The following is an 18,767-nucleotide window of genomic DNA, read 5'->3' as shown; positions in this document are numbered from 1 at the left end:
CTTTCCTTTTAAACCCATGGGTTTCAAGCTAGAATCCATGGCACAGTAATGATCCAAGGGCCAAAGGGAACCGGCACTAAATGAGCTGAGCTCTGAGCCCAGGCCTTCGGTTCTATCAGAGCCACTCAGCTTTTATCTGCAGGCTTCTGGCTTTCATTTCCTTTCCTTTTCTTTTTTTTTTTTTTAACTGATGGAATTCCAAACAAGAGCTTCTTTGAAGAGGAGTTCACTACAGTAAAATAAGAAGAAAAAACTTTTTTAAAAAAGGTTAAAAACCACTGCCTTAAAGAATCAGCACTAGATTGAGGCTTGTGCTATATAATTCAAGTCCTAAGGTCTTTCATATTTCTTGGTTAGACTAAATTCATCTCTGTCAGCTTTATAGGCCTTTATTTGTGCTAAAATGAGAAACACCATTTGAATGCAGGAGTATCCAGGTAGAGGGAAAACAGTATAGGTTTGAGAACGGTATTTTAGTCTCTGATGCGATTTCAAAATTTATTTATCTGATTATGCTTAATGACATTATTTATGTACTAGTCTTCAAGTTAATGATTCATAACAGAAAACACCAAAACAATCTAACAGAACAACAGAAAAGCTCTCCGTAAATGCCAGCTGCTGCTATGTTTCATATACTATGCACAGATAACCCATCTTACTTGGACAGTTTCCTGCTTAAACATCACCTCAAATGGAAAGACCCACCAAATCCATGGTTAATGAGCAATTTTAGCTATTTTGCCAATAGAGACCCAGAAAGGGAGCAGGTGAACAGAAACCAGTGGGTGTGTCCTCATGCATCATTCAGAACAGCAAAGGGGAGAATCTGGCCCCCTGAGGAGCACACTGAGGACCCTGGAGCAGCAATGGGATGCCCCACCCCAGGGCAACCTGCCCCCTTCTGCACAAAACAGGGTGGCACTGCAGAAAGGTGTTTGTCTGGGAGCCACAGGACTCAGGTTCCCACTCGGAAACCTCACAGGCGAGGTAAGTAAAACCTCCAACACTAAATACTCATACATGTAATAATTCATAAGATCTCTTGTGGTGAGAAGCAGAGTCTGTCATCTCTTCTGGAAACCTTAGTGAGCATTCCAATGTACCATGGGTCCTCTTCTGCCTCAAAACTCTGCTGGCTTTCACTAGCCACATTCTTGGTGTGGTCTTATTAGCTACCATGTTCTACGTTATGTTCATTCTTGACAACTAGATCGCCCTTAAAGCGCCAGAACCATGCCATGCTTCATTCCTTTCTATAGCCTAAAGTTTCTAGAATGCTCCCAGGTATTGACAGGCACTAAGCAAATATTATCTGGACTATTTATTTTTACTTGTAAATGCGGTTTATATTATATCAGACACTGCATTCCCTAAAATGCCAGCAAGGGGAATGGCCAAAACTGGCTGTAAGAGGCATGAAGTCCACGTGATAGTACCATACCTCCATGCAGGCAACACTTCCAAAGACCCAAGGACCCACTCTATTCTGGGGATATCCTTTTTCTCCTATTTAGGGCCAACTAAGAAAATACTTATGTCCTGATTGCCCCACTTCCCATGCAGCACCCTGCTTGTGACCTGGGAAACCAGAGAAAGATGGCACAAGGCCTTGTGACCCTTTATCCACATGGAAGACTCGGAAGAAGTTCCTGGCTCCTGGGTTGAGATCGACTCAGCTGCAGCTGTTGTGGCCATTTTGGGAGTGAACCAATCAATGGAAGCTCTTTCTCTGTGTGTGTCTTTCTCTGAAAAATCTGCCTTTGCAATAAAAATGAATACATCAAGAAAGAAGGAAAGAGAAAGAAAGAAAGAAAGAAAGAAAGAAAGAAAGAAAGAAAGAAAGAAAGAAAGAAAGAAAGAAAGAAAGAAAGAAAGAAAGAAAGAAAAAGAAAAGCCAGGTCCTAGCTATACCTACACTAGACAGTCATTTTATGTATCTGAGTCCACTATTTCTGAGGTTCTTCACCCAAAATGTCTGATTCCATAAGTTACCCTCAGACTGTCCCGTTTTACACCAAAACAATTCCTTTCCCAAATTATTTTAAAAACCTCTCTGCTATGGTGTGTGCCACCCTCACCACAACACCCATGTACAAGGACACTTCTCACCTACACACACAATTACATCACTTTTTAAAGATTTATTTATTTATTATTGGAAAGTCAATTATACAAAGAGTAAGCTCTTCTGTCCAATGATTCCATCCAAAAGCAAGTGCAACAGCTGGAGCTGAGCCAATCTGAAGCCAGGAGCCAGGGGCCAGAAACCAGGAGCCTCTTCCGGGTCTCCCACTTGGTTGCAAGGTCCCAAGGCTTAGGGCTGTCCTGGACTGCTTTCCCAGGCCACTGGCAGGGAGCTGGATAGGAAGAGGAGCTGCCAGGATATGAACCAGTGTCCATACGGGGATCTTGGCACATGCAAAGCCAGGATTTTAGCCACTAGGCTACTTCACTGGGCCCTAATTACATTACTTCTAATTAGGACACTCAAATCTCTTTTCTGATCCTTTACTTTGCATGCCCATGTTCATTCGAAAGACACATGTTGAATGGTTGGCTGGAAGAACGGGGAAGGCACACTTGAGGCAGCGTTCAGTATCATTCCTGCTGTCAGTAGCAAATGTAAGGAGGACTCTTTCTGCAAATAAGCACCAAGTGATAATAAATAAAGCTAAATGATGTTCACATTACCCACCAAAAAGGTTGTGTTCATCTCATCAACAGCTCAGCAGCCTGAGAACAATCCCCTGATCATTCCCATTTTGTAAGAAACCTATTTTTATTGTCTCAACATCAGATGATATTAGTGTCACAGTGGCTGTTAGGGTTAATGGCTTAGAAAGAAAATCCAGTAACAATTTTGATCGGTTTTAGTGAATATATGAGCTAGATAAAAATATATGAACCATACAGAAATTTAAAGCAATTTCAATTAATATCTATCAATTTTGAACAATAAAGTTTTTCTAAAACTTAATATGGCTTTGTTATGCAAGAGGTTATGCATATCGTCCAAACACCTTTCCCTGGCCAACTAATTTGCGATCCAAATTATTCCAAGTAATTCAAAGGAAAAGTGGCAGGGCAGGTATTCAGCAGAGGGAGCCACTGCTTGGGACACCTGTTCCTGTGCTGGAGAGCTAGGATCAAGTCCGGCCACTCTACTTCTCATCCATGCAGCTTCCTGTTGGTGCACATCCTAAGAGGCAGTGCATGATAGACAGGAAGTTGGGCCCCTGCCATCCACACAGATGATATGGACTGAGGTCCATGCTCCTGGCTTGAGTTAACCCAACGCCCTGCTGCTGAGGGCAGTTAGGGAGTGAGCCAGTTCAAGGGAAGATTTCTGTCTCTGCCTTGAAAATAAAATGAAGATTTCAAAATTAAATAAGTAGACAAAAGCAGGTATACTAAAATCGCAAAAGAAAGGGTAGCCTTATAAACGAGATGCACAGAAGAAAACACTCCGGAAAATAATTAAAAGGTTACTCTTCTTTGCTGCATTTGGGGTGCTAATTTCAAGAGTAATCAGTTCAAACAAAATAGTTAAAATAACTGATTAATGATAAAGGGAGTTTTCCTCTCATTTATTTTAAAATAGTGATTTATCCAATCACAAAATATTTGTTCAATTTGTATTCCACAGAGTACAACCAAGTCTACAAACTCTGAAGAATTGAGAAAATTTATAATTTTATGGTGAAACTGGAAATAAAAGTGTGTCTCGTGAAGAATTTCTGTCTAATATTTTAATAAAAATGTATTAGAAATAGTAAAATGTAGGGGCCAGTGTATTGGCTCACCTCCAAGCTGTCATCCCATATGAGCACTGGTTCCTGTCCTGGCTGCTCCAGTGCCCATTCGGCTCTGCGCTTGTGGCCTGGGAAAGCAGCAGAGGATGGCCTGTGCAGAAGGCCTGGAAAAAGTTCCTGGTGTTATAACAGCTCAGCTCCAGGCCATTGTGGCCATTAGGGGAGTGAACCATCCAGTGGAAGATCTTGCTGTCTCTCCTCTCTTGAAATCTGTCTTTCCAATAAAAATAAATCTTAATAAGTATAATAAAAGTGTAACATTTTATTAATCTAATTACCTCATTTAAATCTGGTATCCACCCTTTCTTGCACCCCCATTGTAAAAAAATACAAGCATTTGCTCAAGAGTGCTTAAGCACTCTTCCTGCAGTTTACACGGACAATAAACAGCAGCTGAATCAGGATTATTCCCCCTGTGGTCTGCATGGGCCGTGCTGCCTCCCAGTTACTGACCACTCCCAGCAGGTGTTTGACAGTTCTGTTCACTGTGTAAGAGGTCAATGCACAAATCATATTTGAGGAAAAAGAAAGTACTTAGTTTATCTGTAAAATCAATTAAAAGGAAAATATAATTAGAATTATCTTTGGACTAAAGGCATACGAAAAGTTTTTCAGTCTCCCAGTTGCCTCAGAATCAACAATTCCATCACTGGAACAAAAGAAAACCAGAACAAATGTGCATTCCAAAACATGTGCCCTTTTGCAATTTCCATTCCACATTTAGTACCTGGATCTTTAAACACTCAAGTGTGAGCTAAATCAATTCAAATGTATGTACAAAATGTAAAATTGGAAATGCCAGAAAATCTGCGTGACCTTTCAAGTATAACATTTTTCACAATCATTTAGTTAATATTAGAAAAACATTTTCTAGTGTTTAAAGCATAATCTTCATGTGTAATGCTTTCGGCAAATACAGAACAAAGTGCTTCAAAATCAACAACATTTTTTTAACTCAAACAGCAATTACATTTAAACTACTACTGTTTCTGCAGTAGTTACATTAGGCCCTAAATATTTATACTGGACTAAAATGTTCAAGTTTTCCAATACAAAGCAGATGTAACCATCACTACCACCAGATCCCAGTCATCTTCTGCAGTTGGTAGGACCTACAAGTATTATCAAATTTCCAGTTGAATCATCCATATTACCTTACTTGAGAACAAACAAAAAGTGGGGAAGGATAGAATGTACTGTCTGCAAGGCAGTAAGATCACCGTTAATTAATATCAAGGTATCAGGAATGGACATTGTGGCCCAGTGGGTTAAACATTCTTTGGGGATGCTAGCTAGCATTCCATATCAGAGTTCTGGCTCCTCCACTTCCAATCCAGCTTGCTAAGAAGCAGAGGATGATCATTCAAATGCTTAGGGCTCTGCCGCCCCCATGGGACACTCAGAGTTCTGGGCTCCTGGCTTCAGTCTGGCCCAGTCCTGGTTGTTGTGGCCATTTGGAAAGTAAAAGGAAGGTGATTCTGTCACACTGGTTTTCAAGTGAAACAGGCAAACATTTTAAAAACAAAATGCTAATCTCAAGGTAACTTGCTAACAGCAAGTTTTATAGCCAACTGGACTCTCCAGTAAAAAATATTGTAACAAAGATTAAAACCCAGTTACTCTATAATATTACCATAAAATTAGATTTTATATGAGAGCAAATATCTAGAATTCATATCTTCTGATCCAATCATATATTTGCTAAAAGCAAAAAATACAAATCATGCTAATAAAACTCAAAACTTTCTCCAAGCATTTGTAAAATAAACCATCCATCTTCAAGAAAAAAAAAATTTTTTTAATTTTATGGGGCACAATGGTCAAGACGCGGATTGGGACAGGCTTCCAACCCTTGGACAATTGAGGAATTAATCAGTGGACGGGAATCACTTGCTCTTGCTTTTCCTCTCCTTCCCTCCCACCCTTCTTGCCCTTGCTACTCTGTCTCTCCAATGAATAAATGACTTTTAAAACGATCTGTTCCATAATTAAATAGTAATCCTTGAGAACATATCTTTTACATTTAACCATTTTAAGATTTTCCGGAAGCTGGACAGAAAATATTTTCTCTCGAACGTCTTTTTCCCATAATTCTTCTAGCAAGAAAGACAAATAAGATAAACTAAGAATTCACCCCACTCCCCTTTTAGTAAATGATGTGGACAGACACATCTGTTGGCTTTAATGTCTGAGAACTAGGAAGAAGAGGAGATCAAAGAAACAAACCAAGTGATTTTTAACACCTGGCTGAAGGACAAACTTTACCTTTAACACCGAGTATGATTCCAATCAACCCTGTGAATTCAGTTCATATTTCTTCAATGCAAAGAGGCAAAGAGCAAGGTTACAGCATGAAGACAAAACAATAAAACAACAAAGAAACTTAAACTAGAAATTTCACCTGAAGCACAGAAAATCAATAAGGCTCAACGAACTTGTATGTGAAGATTTATTTAGAGAAAATTTTTGAAATACAATGTCTATAGTTCTTATTGCAGGAGACATGTCCTGTGGATTGGGGGAAATCTAAGATGGACTCTGACAAGACGAATACAAGAGGACTTGAAAAATGTTCATGGAAAATTGGATTAACAGGTAAGCTTATTTTGATACAAAAAAAGTGTAGTATCCATGCATATAAGGGGTCTTCAAAAGTTTGTGCAAATGAACATTATAAAAAACCTATGCATGGGATTTCAAAATATTTTGCATTAAAACCTACTGGTTTTAAGATTTATTTATTGATTCGAAAGGTACAGATAAAGAGAGAAAAGGAAAAATAAAGAGAGAAAAGGAAAGATATCTTCCATTTGCTGGATATGTAGATATATAGATATGTAGATATATAGATATATAGATATAATTTTCTATTTTCCTATCCAATTATTTATCTTATTATCACTGAGTAGTAGTGTCCCTAAAATATTTATGGAATAATCCTATTTCCTATTTTATGAATTACAAATGTTTTCCCTACTTTCTTTGCATTTTAATAAGTGATTTTTTTTAATTCTCCAGTAATATAGAACAACTTTTATATAGTTATGGTTAGCACTCTGCCCTTTATTGGTCTCCAAGCAGCTTGACTTTCTATTCCCATAATCACCACAGTGAAAAACCTTACTACCTTGTCAAGAAATTATAGTTTCCCAATTGATCTGCTTTTGATCATTCCTTCTACCTTCCAAATGATCCTATATACTTGTCAGATTCATCTTTCTAAAGCACAGTTTGTCATATGGGTTCCTAGCCAAAAATCCTTCCAAATTCCTTCAATTACACCTTCCCCAATGATTATAGACATATCACAAAAGTGTACATTATTTATAAACTACTGGGTCTAATATTTAGGGCATTTATAATCTCCCCTCAACTTTATGTCACAGAACCCTCTTATCCAAGCCAAAAGTTTTACTCATTGAGTCTAAATTAAATACAGAGGTACTTTCTTTTTGCTTAAATGTCTTTCCTTCCTTCACAGGTCTGTTCAAATCTATCCCTTCCTTCTCTCCCAAATCACACAGGATCACCTTAATCCAACAGTTGCTTGATGAAGGGCTACACTATACAAAGATAAATAAGCAAGTTAATCCAGTGAATCTTATGCTAATGGAACACATAGTGAAGAGACTGGGCAGAGACCTCTAAACCTTCAAGCTTCACCTGGAAAGTGAGATGCTATGCTCTAGATTAAAAAATTAAAACAAAGACCAAGAAACAAAAATGAACTGTTGGTAAATTAGCCTAACAAGAGTAAAGAGTGATCTTACTGGAGTGATAAAGAGAACATGCTGGAGAGTAAGAAGGGCCTGGTAAGGCAGGCTCCATCAGACCAATTTAAGAAAGTTTTTACTTTAACCTAAGGTTAACTGGAAGCCACATGAGATCCACTTTAAGCAAGAGAGTAAGATGATCAGAAAGAAATCTTTGAAAGATACTGACTGCAATCTTGAACAGAACAAGCACATAAATGTTCAATTTTAAACTGATTCCAATATAAAATAAACTTAACTTTTTCAATAAATCAAGATGGAATACTGCTGAAAAGTAATATGCAGCTCTACTTCTTTACCCAAAGGATTGGAATAATTACTGCCTCTTATCAACCTTAGACAATCAGACCAGGTTATAGATGAAATTCCTTAGTAAAAATCAAAATAAACTCTCCCCATTCTTTTATCATCATAAAATCCAAGACAGTTACAAGCATGAAAGTTAAATTTATGCCACTCACTAAATTTCATTCTTATTTCTCTATTTATTTCATGCCAATTGTTTTTGTACCTTCCCCCACCCCACCTCTTTTTTTTTACCCTACTTTCAAGATCTGGAAGGAAATGTCCAGGCAACTATCATGAAATTATGAGATCACTGAATTTCCCACATTCACCAGGATGGTGACAGCCCAGCCGCAGGCTGCTCTAGAGCCTACCTTGTCATCCAGTTCATTTCTCTAAACTGACATTGTATGTGGCTGCTATCCAAAACACACACATTTAAAACAGGGAAAGCTGATCAGCTGCACACTTCTCAAGAAGACTTGTTTCTCCTTCTCATGATCGATACCACTAATCAGGTCACAACTAACAGGAGCCACTTTGACTCTTTGTTTGCAGTTCCTTTTCTGATCATCCACATCTACCAGAAGACCATGTAGTCATTCTTAACATCTTTTGTCACAGATGTCCATTATTCTTTGGACATGCGATGCATTTGGAAGGTGGTAGAAGAAAGCAAACTTGAAATTAGTACAAATATCACCCCCCCAAATGAAATTAAAACATAATAAAGATGGCAACAAAACTGACAGGAAAGGATAATTACACCCTTACCTTGAAGTAAACACTTGAGAATGCTTAAACTTACAGACATAGTTTTCTCCAATCTTAATTCATGATTATGTTGCTGCCCAATCCTTCTCTAAGCAGTTTAAGGCACAGAGATATTTCAAGTGAAGCTACAATTGTATCTAATATATCACCCTTGCCTTGGGCACTCACCTTCACAAAGCTATTTCTATTCTCCTCCCCACACTCTTTCTGCCTTGCCCTGGTGACTTCAATCACAGAAAGATTGGGCATAAGAGCTCAGAATCCAGCCTTTTCTTTCTGTAAATAGGAAATAATGTGCCTCTGACTCCGCACAGAATGTAGCAATATAATTCAAGCTTCTGGAAAGGGGACAAACACCTCAAGCTGACAACTAGGTAATAAATATGATTAAGAGCCAAGCACACAAGCAGAATATTCCTAAGTGTATACCTTTCACAACAAGACACAAGCTGGCTTAATCATTTGAGAAATAGTAGGACTCATAAAAAACAGAAGGCAATTCTCTTAGCTAGTCAGTAAAATGTGTAGTACCTGGGGTGGACATTTGGACTGCTGATTAAGACACTGCTTGTGATGCCAGCATCCTGTAGCAGAATGCCTGGCCTTGAGACAAAATTCAGCTCCTACATTCAGCTTCCTGCCAATGTGCACTCTGACCAGCAGCGCTGATGGCTCACAAGGTTGTGTCCCTGCCAACTCCAAGTGCCAGGTTCCCAGCTTCAACCTTGTTCAACTTCAGCTGGTCTAGGCATTTGCGCAGGGCACCAGCAGGCAGATCTCACCTCATCCATATATCCATCTGTCTGTCTCTCACTCTCTTTCTCTGTGTGTGTCTTCCTGCCTTTCAAATAAAACAAATAAATAAAATTCTCTTTAATGAAATCCCTTTTTTTTCCTATATACAGCTAAATGACCATCTTTTCAGCAGTTTTGTCTTATAGCCCCAAACCATTATTTTCCCTTATTACTTGCCTGCAATTTTTAAAAAATTTAAAAGCTGATGATAAATAGCCAAGTCTGACTCACTAACCAGAAAACTTTTTATACTTCTTTATGAGTTAAAATTCACATAGGAGTCTCATAAATATCTAATAAGGTTCTCAAAAAATAACTAATAAAGTACATGTTATCTCTATTTTCCCATGACAAAAATAAATTTGAAAGACAAAAAGTTGCTTGTTCATATTCACCTAGCAAGTGGCAGAGCTAGAACTAGAATAAACATCTTCATGGCACAATGTCATATTCTTTCCCACTATATAGCACCACTTTAATAATTGGAAATTGATATTTAATTTTTTTGAGTTTTCACATAAAACACTTAGCCAAATATTTTGGGTATTACCATCATGCATCATACACACCATCAAGGTCTCAAACAATTAGTCTTCTAATGTGTTCACAACAGGACTTATATCTGCAAAACAGTAAAACTCAAAAACACAGAAGGCAATTTGTTTAAAAAGTGCCTCAAAATAGGCTTAATAATGATGCTAAAAATTATTTAACAAAACTATCTATTCAGCATTTGAATTTTACATGAATAAAACTCCTTCAAATACAATTACTAAAAAAATTAAAATCCTGGAAAAATACTACAACATTAGGACAAGCTGTACAAGGCAAACTAAAATATGAGGTAAAAACAAAACAAAAGGTGAATACTGTCTGAATCCCACTCTAAAACATCTTTCAAAGGGCCAAACTAGGAAGACATTCAAAGATCAGAGGATGCCAGGAGTTCGGAGGAAGGAAGGCAAGAACAGACAAAACACGAGATTTTCAGAAAATAAAAATGCTCTGTCTGACGCTAGAATGGTGGACACATTTCCAAGACCCTTTTCAAATGGTGCCCAAGGAAAAGAAGGAAATTCTTCCCTGCCAAAGTGAAGACTTTGGAAGCCAAATAGGCAATGCTAAAAGGTGTCTGCAGCCACACACACACACACACACACACAAAAGATACGCACATACATCACCAATGTTCTGATGGCCCAAGACATCTCACATCTGCAGCGGAGCCCAGGCACCTCACATATACTTGAAACACATACCCCGGAGCAGCAAGGTTCACCACTATGCCATTAGCAGAATACCCCTGCCCACTGAGCCTGCCATGAAGAAAAGAGAATACAAAACATCCTGTGTTCTCTGGGGATGCCAAGGCCAACAAGCACCAGATCAGACAGGCTGTGCAGACACAACCATGACACTGATGTGGCTGCAGCTAACACCCTTGGCAGGCCTCATGAAGAGAAGGGGCATATACTTGATTGTGATACTTTGCCTGTCACCAGCAAATCTAGGATCCTCCAAACAGAGTCTGGCTGATTCTAAAATTACACCTTTTCATCACCGAAAAAATTATCCTGAAATATAAAAATATGATTAACAATAGTAACAAATCTCTACTTTAAGGGAAAGAAAAAAAAAGTCTGCAGGAGTGGGCATTGTGACAACACCACTTGGGGTGCCTGCATCCCATACCAGGGTACCTGGTTCTAGTTCCAAGCGACTTCATTTCCCAGCATCCTGCTAATGTGCCAGGGAAGGCAGCAGATGATGACCCAAGCTTCTGAGTCCCTCCTACCTAATGGGAGACTCGTGCTTCAGCCTGGCCCACCCCAGTCGCTGCAGCATTTGGGAAATGAACCAGTGACTGTAAGTTCTCTTGCTCTATCTTTGTCTTGCCCTCTATCTCTATCAGTTTGCCTTGCAATAAAACAATCTTTTAAAAAAAAGTAACACAGAAAAATTTTTCTAAATGAAATTTCAAAACTAGAATGCAAAAATGTATTCATAATCTGTCCTGCAGTAAAAAAAACAAATGACATTTCCAAAATGAACCAAAAACATATTTCCAATATAGAACCATGTAACAGTGTGGGTATCAGCGTCATTATAAAGACTGATCTCTTAGAATCAATGTTTGCCAAAAAAAGAGAGAGAGAGAGAGAAAGACAAAAATTAAATTACATGATTTTTACATGGACGAAAGGTATAAACTTTTATCATCCAGGTATTCTTAATCTAAGAGCTACCAAAAAAATTGCTATGCATTATCAAATGGGGTTTAATAAAATGTTTTAGGTCAAATGGGATGACTCCTATGTGTGTGCTCACTTGCTTTAATCAGTGAGGCCAGCCCTGATGAGAGCACCTTGCAACTCAAACTTCTGAGTTGTTCAGAAGAGAACAAATTAGGTTCCAGTGCTAAACTGGGACCACCCTCATCACGACCATCTGTGCAAATAAAACTCTCTTCATCTGAATCTTCACGGAAAACACAAAGGCTGGAGTTCTTCCAGCTCAGCTCGGCAAAGACCAACTGAGCACCAAAGCACAAGCGAAGAACAAAACACGGGGACAAAGATGCAAGTCACAAAAGGCACTTGGGTTTCCACCTCGCTCTCAGGGGCCTCACTCTAGGGACCGGTGGCTCTCACGGAACACAGATAGCCCCACAAGAAAGAACCAGCCAATGAGCAGACCACTGCGGGACTGAATCCCTCAGACGCACGATGTTCCAACAACTGCAGCATTCTCTTTCCCTAGGTCCCACTACCAGATCCCAGATACCAGGGGATAATTTCCCTCCAAGGGAATCTGGATAAGTCTTTGTTCTATGCAAAGATCTGAAGGAAAAACAAAACTATTTACTGAGAGCTATTTTCTGGCAAATGCTGTGATCTTTTACAAACACTCACTGACTTCCCAGTAATATTAAGTGATATATCCCATTTTACAGATGAAGAATCCATGCCCATGGTTATACAGCTAAGCAATATTACAGCCTTTCTGCAAACCCATGAATGACAACTCTAGAGTTTTCCTATACCTTACCACCTCAGAACGGAGGAGGATATGGTCTAGTCATTCTAGACTGGATCTTAGTTTGAGAGAGAAAGAGAGAGGGGCAGAGACAGAGAGAGAGATTTGGGGAGACACGCACTGTGAAGCAGTAGGGGGTTAATTTGCCCCCTGTAAGGCTAGCATTCCATATGAGCACTGGTTTGTGTTCTGCCTGTCCCACTTTCAATCCAACTCCCTACTAAAGCACCTGGGAAGACAGGGGAAGGTGACTCAAGTACTTGAACTCCTGTCACCAGTCAGAGAGCTGCCTTCCCCCACCCCTTGGCCATTGCAGTCATTTGAGGAATGAACCAGTAAATGAAAGGTTGATGGCTTTCTCTCCTCTTTCTCTCTCTTGCTACTTTCCCGTCTCTGTAACCCTGCCTTTCAAATAAATAAGTAAACCTTTAAAAACTTTGAATTAAAAAGCCAGTTTTGGAGCATCGATCCAGAAATAAAGTTATTTGTTATTTCTTCCTATAAGTACATTTGACACCAACATTAGAAAAAGCAATAGATTTGAAAAAGAACTTCTGGAATAGGTTAAGTAAAACTTTTCTTCAGGAATAGTTTTGCTGTCCAAGAAAGTCTTAATATGAAAATCACCATGGATAGAAACTACTTCACCTTGTTAACTAGAAGAACAATGACACCAGAAGTCACTTATGGGGAATACGCTTATCTGTCCAAGCGCTCATTTTCAGTGTGGTGTCATTTAAATAAAACACCATGCTAAACCCTGCAGACTAGTGCTTGTGATAGAAATGCCACAAAGCACAGCAGCACAGCTGATATGCCTATCATCTGCTGACAAAATGTACTCCTGAAACCAGATGTCTAGTGTGAAATCAGATGTCTGTGGACTTGCCTTTCTCAGCCTCCAGAGCAGTTATTAGCTACCCTAAATACACAGCTTAGCTGCGTATTAAACCTACGACTTCGCAAAAATCATGACAGTTTGGACATGAAGCATCAGCATTTTTATTGTAATTCTTGTAAACCCAAGTCAGTTCTGAAATAGAAATCCTAAGTTTAAGCACTCAGCTAAATGCAGTAGTGTGCCTTTCTCACTTTGGGAACAGTGTCAGAGCTTTAAAAACACATTCTAGACATCTTCCCCCATATTTTTCAAGCTGACACTCTGCAGGCAGTAATCCAGTGAGGGAAACTGAGCCACACCAGGTGTCAGTCCTTGTCCCTGAAATTCTACAATCAAATGCAGCGGGAGGTTTAACACTTAAGAGCAGGGGGTGACCAGAGAGGGGGGGGGGGAAACAGGAAGGTAAGTTTCAAGCAGCCAAGCACTGCTTTTTGCATGTTTTTTATATGCTCAATGCTCTATTTTGACAGATGGGAAATCAACAAGCAAAGAAGCTTGAACCGGTACAAAATGATACAGCTAATCAAAGCATTTCTGAGTCAGGATTCATGGTCACGTCTAAAAAGCCATTAAAGGCACTTCACCTCCACAACAGGATTTCACAGACAGTGAGAAGTACTGGGAAACAGAGAAAAAAATGGAAGGGAGGAAAAGACTTGTACAATCTTACAAATAATAGTAACATTCATTCACAAGGATTCTTCAAAAAGTTTGTGGAAATAAGTACTATGAAACAAACTGCATGAATTCCAATTTTTTGCACCAAATTAAACAGATTTTTAAATCTGTTTTCCACAAACTGTCTGAAGTATATCTGAAAGTGCTTCAAATGTACATGTAAGCTATAAGCATGTTCAATATGTAGTTGCATATTTAGCATATGTGCATGTAACAAAAATACCATATTATTATGGTATTATTATGGTAGTATTAGGGGGTAGGAGACATATCTCACAGTGGGCTCAACTCCTAGGCAACCTACTTTTACCCTTCCTAGCCTTGTGGGACTTAATTCTAAGTAACCTTGTTTTGATCTTATATAATCCTCTCATCATCCTTATATAATCCAGAAAATGACAATAGAATTTTTTTTTTCACTGTAACAAATGAGGCAAGCATATACAAACCTAGACAGATTAAAGGTCTGTTACATTAGGTATTTTCTTAGCTGTATCACCCTTAGTATACTCCATGTTTTTCTATTATGAGGTCTTCTTAAGGAACAATTAAAAAAAAATTATCTTTGTTGGGCCCGGTGCAATAGCATAGTGGTTAAAGTTCTTGCCTTGCATGCACCAGGATCCCATATGGGCGCTGGTTCTAATCACAGTGGGCCCGCTTCCCATCCAATTCCCTGCTGTGGTCTGAGAAAGCAGTCAAGAATGGCCCAAAGCCTTGAGACCCTGCACCTGCGTGGGATACCCGGAAGAGCTCCTGACTCCTGGCTTCGGATTGGCTCAGCTTCGGCCATTGCAGTCACTTGAAGAGTGAATCATCAAACAGAAGATCTTCCTCTCTGTCTCTCCTCCTCTCTGTATATCTGCATTTCCAATAAAAATAAATAAGATCTTAAAAAAATTATCCTTGTCTAATTGTTAAACACATTTATTACACTGGAAAGTGATAACACTATTCATTTCAAAACACAAGTTGCCAAGTTGGTTATCCCTGAAAATTTACTACTGAAGGAATTAAAAAGCCAGACTAATAACACTTCTCCCGCAATAGAACATAGACTTGCAAACCTTAAAGATCAGTAGCATAAGGGCCAGTATTGTCGCACCATGCGTTTAGCTGGCATTGTCACTGTATCCTACAGAGCACTGTTTTGAGTCCTGGTTGCTCTACTTCCTATCCAGCTCCCTGCTAATATACCAGTGAAATCAGTGGAACATGGCCCAAGTACCTGGGCTCAGGGAGACCAGCACGGACTTCCTGGTTCCCAGTTTGTCCTGCTCCAACACTGACAGCTACAGCCATTTGGGGAGTGAACCAGCAGATGGAATATATATATATTTCACTCTGCTTTTCAAATAAATTAATCTCTGAAAAATAGTCAGTAGTACAGGGAATTCTTAAACAAGATCCAAAGAAAACTTACGAAAGGCCTACCTCAAGATTGCCATCTCCAACAGTCTCATCATCACCACCATCCTTTTAACAACGTTCTCAGTACTTGGGTAGTCAAGAAAAAATTAAAAGTTGGGTCTGGTGTGATAGTTCAATTGGCTAATCCTCCCCATGCGAGCACTTCCCTACCTGTGGCCTGAGAAAGCAGTGGAAAATAGCCCAAAGCTTTGGGACCCTGTGCCTTCATGGGAGATTCAAAAAAAATCTCCTGGCTTCATATCAGCTTAGTTCCAGCTGATCTAGCCATGTAGGGAGTGAACCAATGGATGGAAGATCTTTCTATTTATCCTCTCGGTAAATCTGCTTTTACAATAAAATATAAAATAAAATTAATCTTTAAAAATAAATATAAAGTCAATTAAATCAATATATGAAACTATTGTCAATTTCCCATTTCCACCCTCCCATTTCCTAGTAGTTATTAATTACATGGTCACTTCCCACTTGAACACAAGAAGACAGATTCAGGACCAGGCAGCCAATGTCATGACCATCTTAGAGGAATCCTTTTCTGTAACTAACCTGAATCTTTTTCCTAAGGATTTATTTATTTATTTTGAGAGAGTAAGAGCGAGAGAGATAGCAGGAGTGGTTGAAAGAGAGGGAGACAAAGAGACAGGGAGAAAATCTTCCATCCACTTCCATCACTTCCAAAATGACCACAACAGCCAGAGCTTTACCAGCCTAATGCATGGAACTTCTGGGTCTCTCCCATGCTAGTAGCAGGGGATCTAAGCACTTGGTCCACCTCCTGCTGCTTCCCCAGATTAGCAGGAAGCAGGGCTGGAAGTGGAACAGCCAGGACACAAGCCAAAGCCTATACGAGATGTTGGTGTCACAGGTGGCAGCTTTACTCCCCATGCCACAACTGCCAACCTGCTAATCTGCATTTTTGGTTCAAACCATGGATTTCCATGTGACCCAGGGAAGGCACTGAGTGTCTGTAACACTGATGGGGGTTGTGTTCATGTCCACCCTACAAGGGAGGTGAAAGCACGACTTTGCACCAGTGGCAGGACCACACTGAAAATCAGAGCAAACCTGCAGAGAGCTCTCTGAGCCCTTGTACAACTTCCCAGAGGTGAAAAGAATGCCTGGGCGGGGCTGCTGGGAGGCAGGAATTAAAGGTCCAGCCTCAAAACCCGGTTGCACACAGAACACCTTTTTCAGCAAGCTTATCTAAATAAAGAACAACACTCAGGATAACTTTTAGGTCCCGAAGGGGGTATTTTCAGGGGCTTTCTTTTCAAATGAAAAAGGGGAAAAAAAATCTGTGGTTAGATTCAGTTAACCATATAGCAAGACCGTGTTCTTCAGTACCATGCTGTCTCAGGATTTAGCCACAGGAGAACCTACGCAGGATTCACCTACGGAGTTACAGGTGAAGGGCACAGCCAGCCAAATGCCCATGTTGCCAAACCCCAGCCAGCCCTGCAGGTTCTCCAAGCCACAGCTGAGTCCCTGGAGCTGTGAAGGCCGGTCTCCCCGGCCAGGGGGCTGAAGGCCCAGGGGCTGCGGCGAGGTTCTCTCCCTGACTCTCCGTAAGATCTCAGCTCCTTCCACCCCTGCTCATTCCTTACTTACCCTTTCTCCCGCTCTTCCTCGGTGAGAAGGGGTAAGTGGTTATTTTGTGCCCTGGCCCAATTTGGCCAAAACCCTAAAGATTAAAAACAAAAAAAATGACAGAAACAGACACGTGCTTTAAAATCTAGTTCAAAACCTGGGGCTCCTCCCACCACCTGCCCAACAACACTGGCTGCCTGCAGCGTGACCCCAAGAGCGCTCTCTCCCGGCCAGGGCTGGTGCCCTTCTGTGGGGACGCCCTCGGGACACGCTCTGGGAGCGCCCGCTGGGCCGGGAGCTGCAAGGGCCGAGATCACTGCCTCCAGGGGCCTGTTTCCCACCCAAGTTAGCCACCGTGCGGACGGGGAGGCGGAGCGCCCGGAGCCGGCGTGCGGGCCTCAGATAAACACCAGCACGCACCCAAGCGGGCGGCCCAGGAGCCTCCCGCCTTCCCGCAACGCCCACTCTGCCGGAACCCAACCCCTGGGGAGGGTCCCAGGCCCTAACGACCCCCGAGGTGTGGGTGCCTCGCCTCTGGCCCGCCGGGACCCCACCCAAATTCACAGCTCCCCACCCGCCTCAGAGCACTCCCCCTTCGCACCCGCTGCGCTGTTCAGGTCTGAGGCAGGCCCCGTGCGCCCCGCCCTTCGCCGGCGGCAAGCCCCGCCCCGGTCCCCTCAGTGTGCGAGCGGCAGCATGGAGTCCCGCCCTTCTCCGGCGGTAAGCCCCGCCCCAAGCCCCTCAGCCTGTGAGCGGCAGCGTGGAGTCCCGCCCTTCGCCGGCGGCAGGTCCCGCCCCTCCCCGCACCTTTTTTTCCTCAGGGCGCGAGCGACGGCGTGGAGGCCCCGCCACCAGTGGAAAACTGGCTTCGGGAACACCGCTCTAGTTAGTCCCAAAACCCGGCCTGGATCTGCCGCGAATCCAACAACAGCGGTCACTCTATCAGCAATATTTGCCTTAAACTAGGGAAATGTGTCTTCAGCGTTACCCATGTTGAACACTGCGGAACACCACACTGGCATCACTGCTCACCAGACCTGTACTCGGGCACAGCTGTTCCTTGTTGCTGCCTCTAGGCAAACCTCAAGGAGTGTATCAGAACAGGTGGCTTCCTTGGGAGAAGCTCGACTTTCCGATTAAAGCTTCTGTCTTCAACACTATAAATTCTTAGCTGGTGGTTGCCATATACCAAGAACATGGAGTCTATTTGTGAGCCCACAAAATAATCCCCCTGTCCCCGCCCTGTTTTTAACTGCTCTTGGATCATACCTTTCAGAATTCTGTCTTGACCCTGACATGGGAGACCAGTACCCACCTGCTTGCGACCCCTTGCTGAGCTCCCAAACACCCAGCCCTTCCAGCAGAGAGGGTCAGTCTTTGAGGCATGGAAGTATGTTATGTTCTCATGCATTGAAGATTAAACTGTCCTCTTCACTCCAAAATGTCGTCCTCCCTATTTTGATTTGCACGAGGGACCAGGACCGAGTTTTTGGTTAGCAATTCCAAAGCGTTCAAGTTAAATGCCTTGATAACTGAAACTCCAAGGATCTCTATAAGAATGCAAAATTGTTCCCCAGCGAAAGGAGTATGTGACCATTTTTCTTATTTGTCACTGAAATAATTAGAAAAGTTGCCTCTTTTAAAAAGTATTTTTATTTGAAAGGAAGATTTTACAGAGATGGAGAGATAAAGGGA

General features: G+C 41.2%; 1 protein-coding gene across 2 annotated transcripts in view; it reads right to left on the bottom strand.

Annotated features, from left to right (window-relative positions):
• Positions 1-17,723, bottom strand: part of IMMP2L (inner mitochondrial membrane peptidase subunit 2) — a 691,058-nt gene extending 673,335 nt beyond the window's left edge. For both annotated transcript variants that reach the window (XM_041002441.1, XM_041002443.1), the window contains exons 1-2: positions 17,674-17,723; positions 17,094-17,166 (exon numbers count right to left, since the gene is read on the bottom strand). The gene's annotated coding sequence lies outside the window, so the exon portion shown is untranslated. The remainder of the gene's footprint in view (positions 1-17,093; positions 17,167-17,673) is intronic.
• Between the last annotated feature and the right edge of the window lie 1,044 nt (positions 17,724-18,767).

This window comes from Ochotona curzoniae, unplaced genomic scaffold, assembly GCF_017591425.1.
Source record: "Ochotona curzoniae isolate NIBS_2020 unplaced genomic scaffold, NIBS_Ocur_1.0 scaffold_2476, whole genome shotgun sequence".
Classification (NCBI taxonomy): Eukaryota; Metazoa; Chordata; class Mammalia; order Lagomorpha; family Ochotonidae; genus Ochotona; species Ochotona curzoniae.
This window is presented reverse-complemented; position numbering and strand designations above follow the sequence as displayed.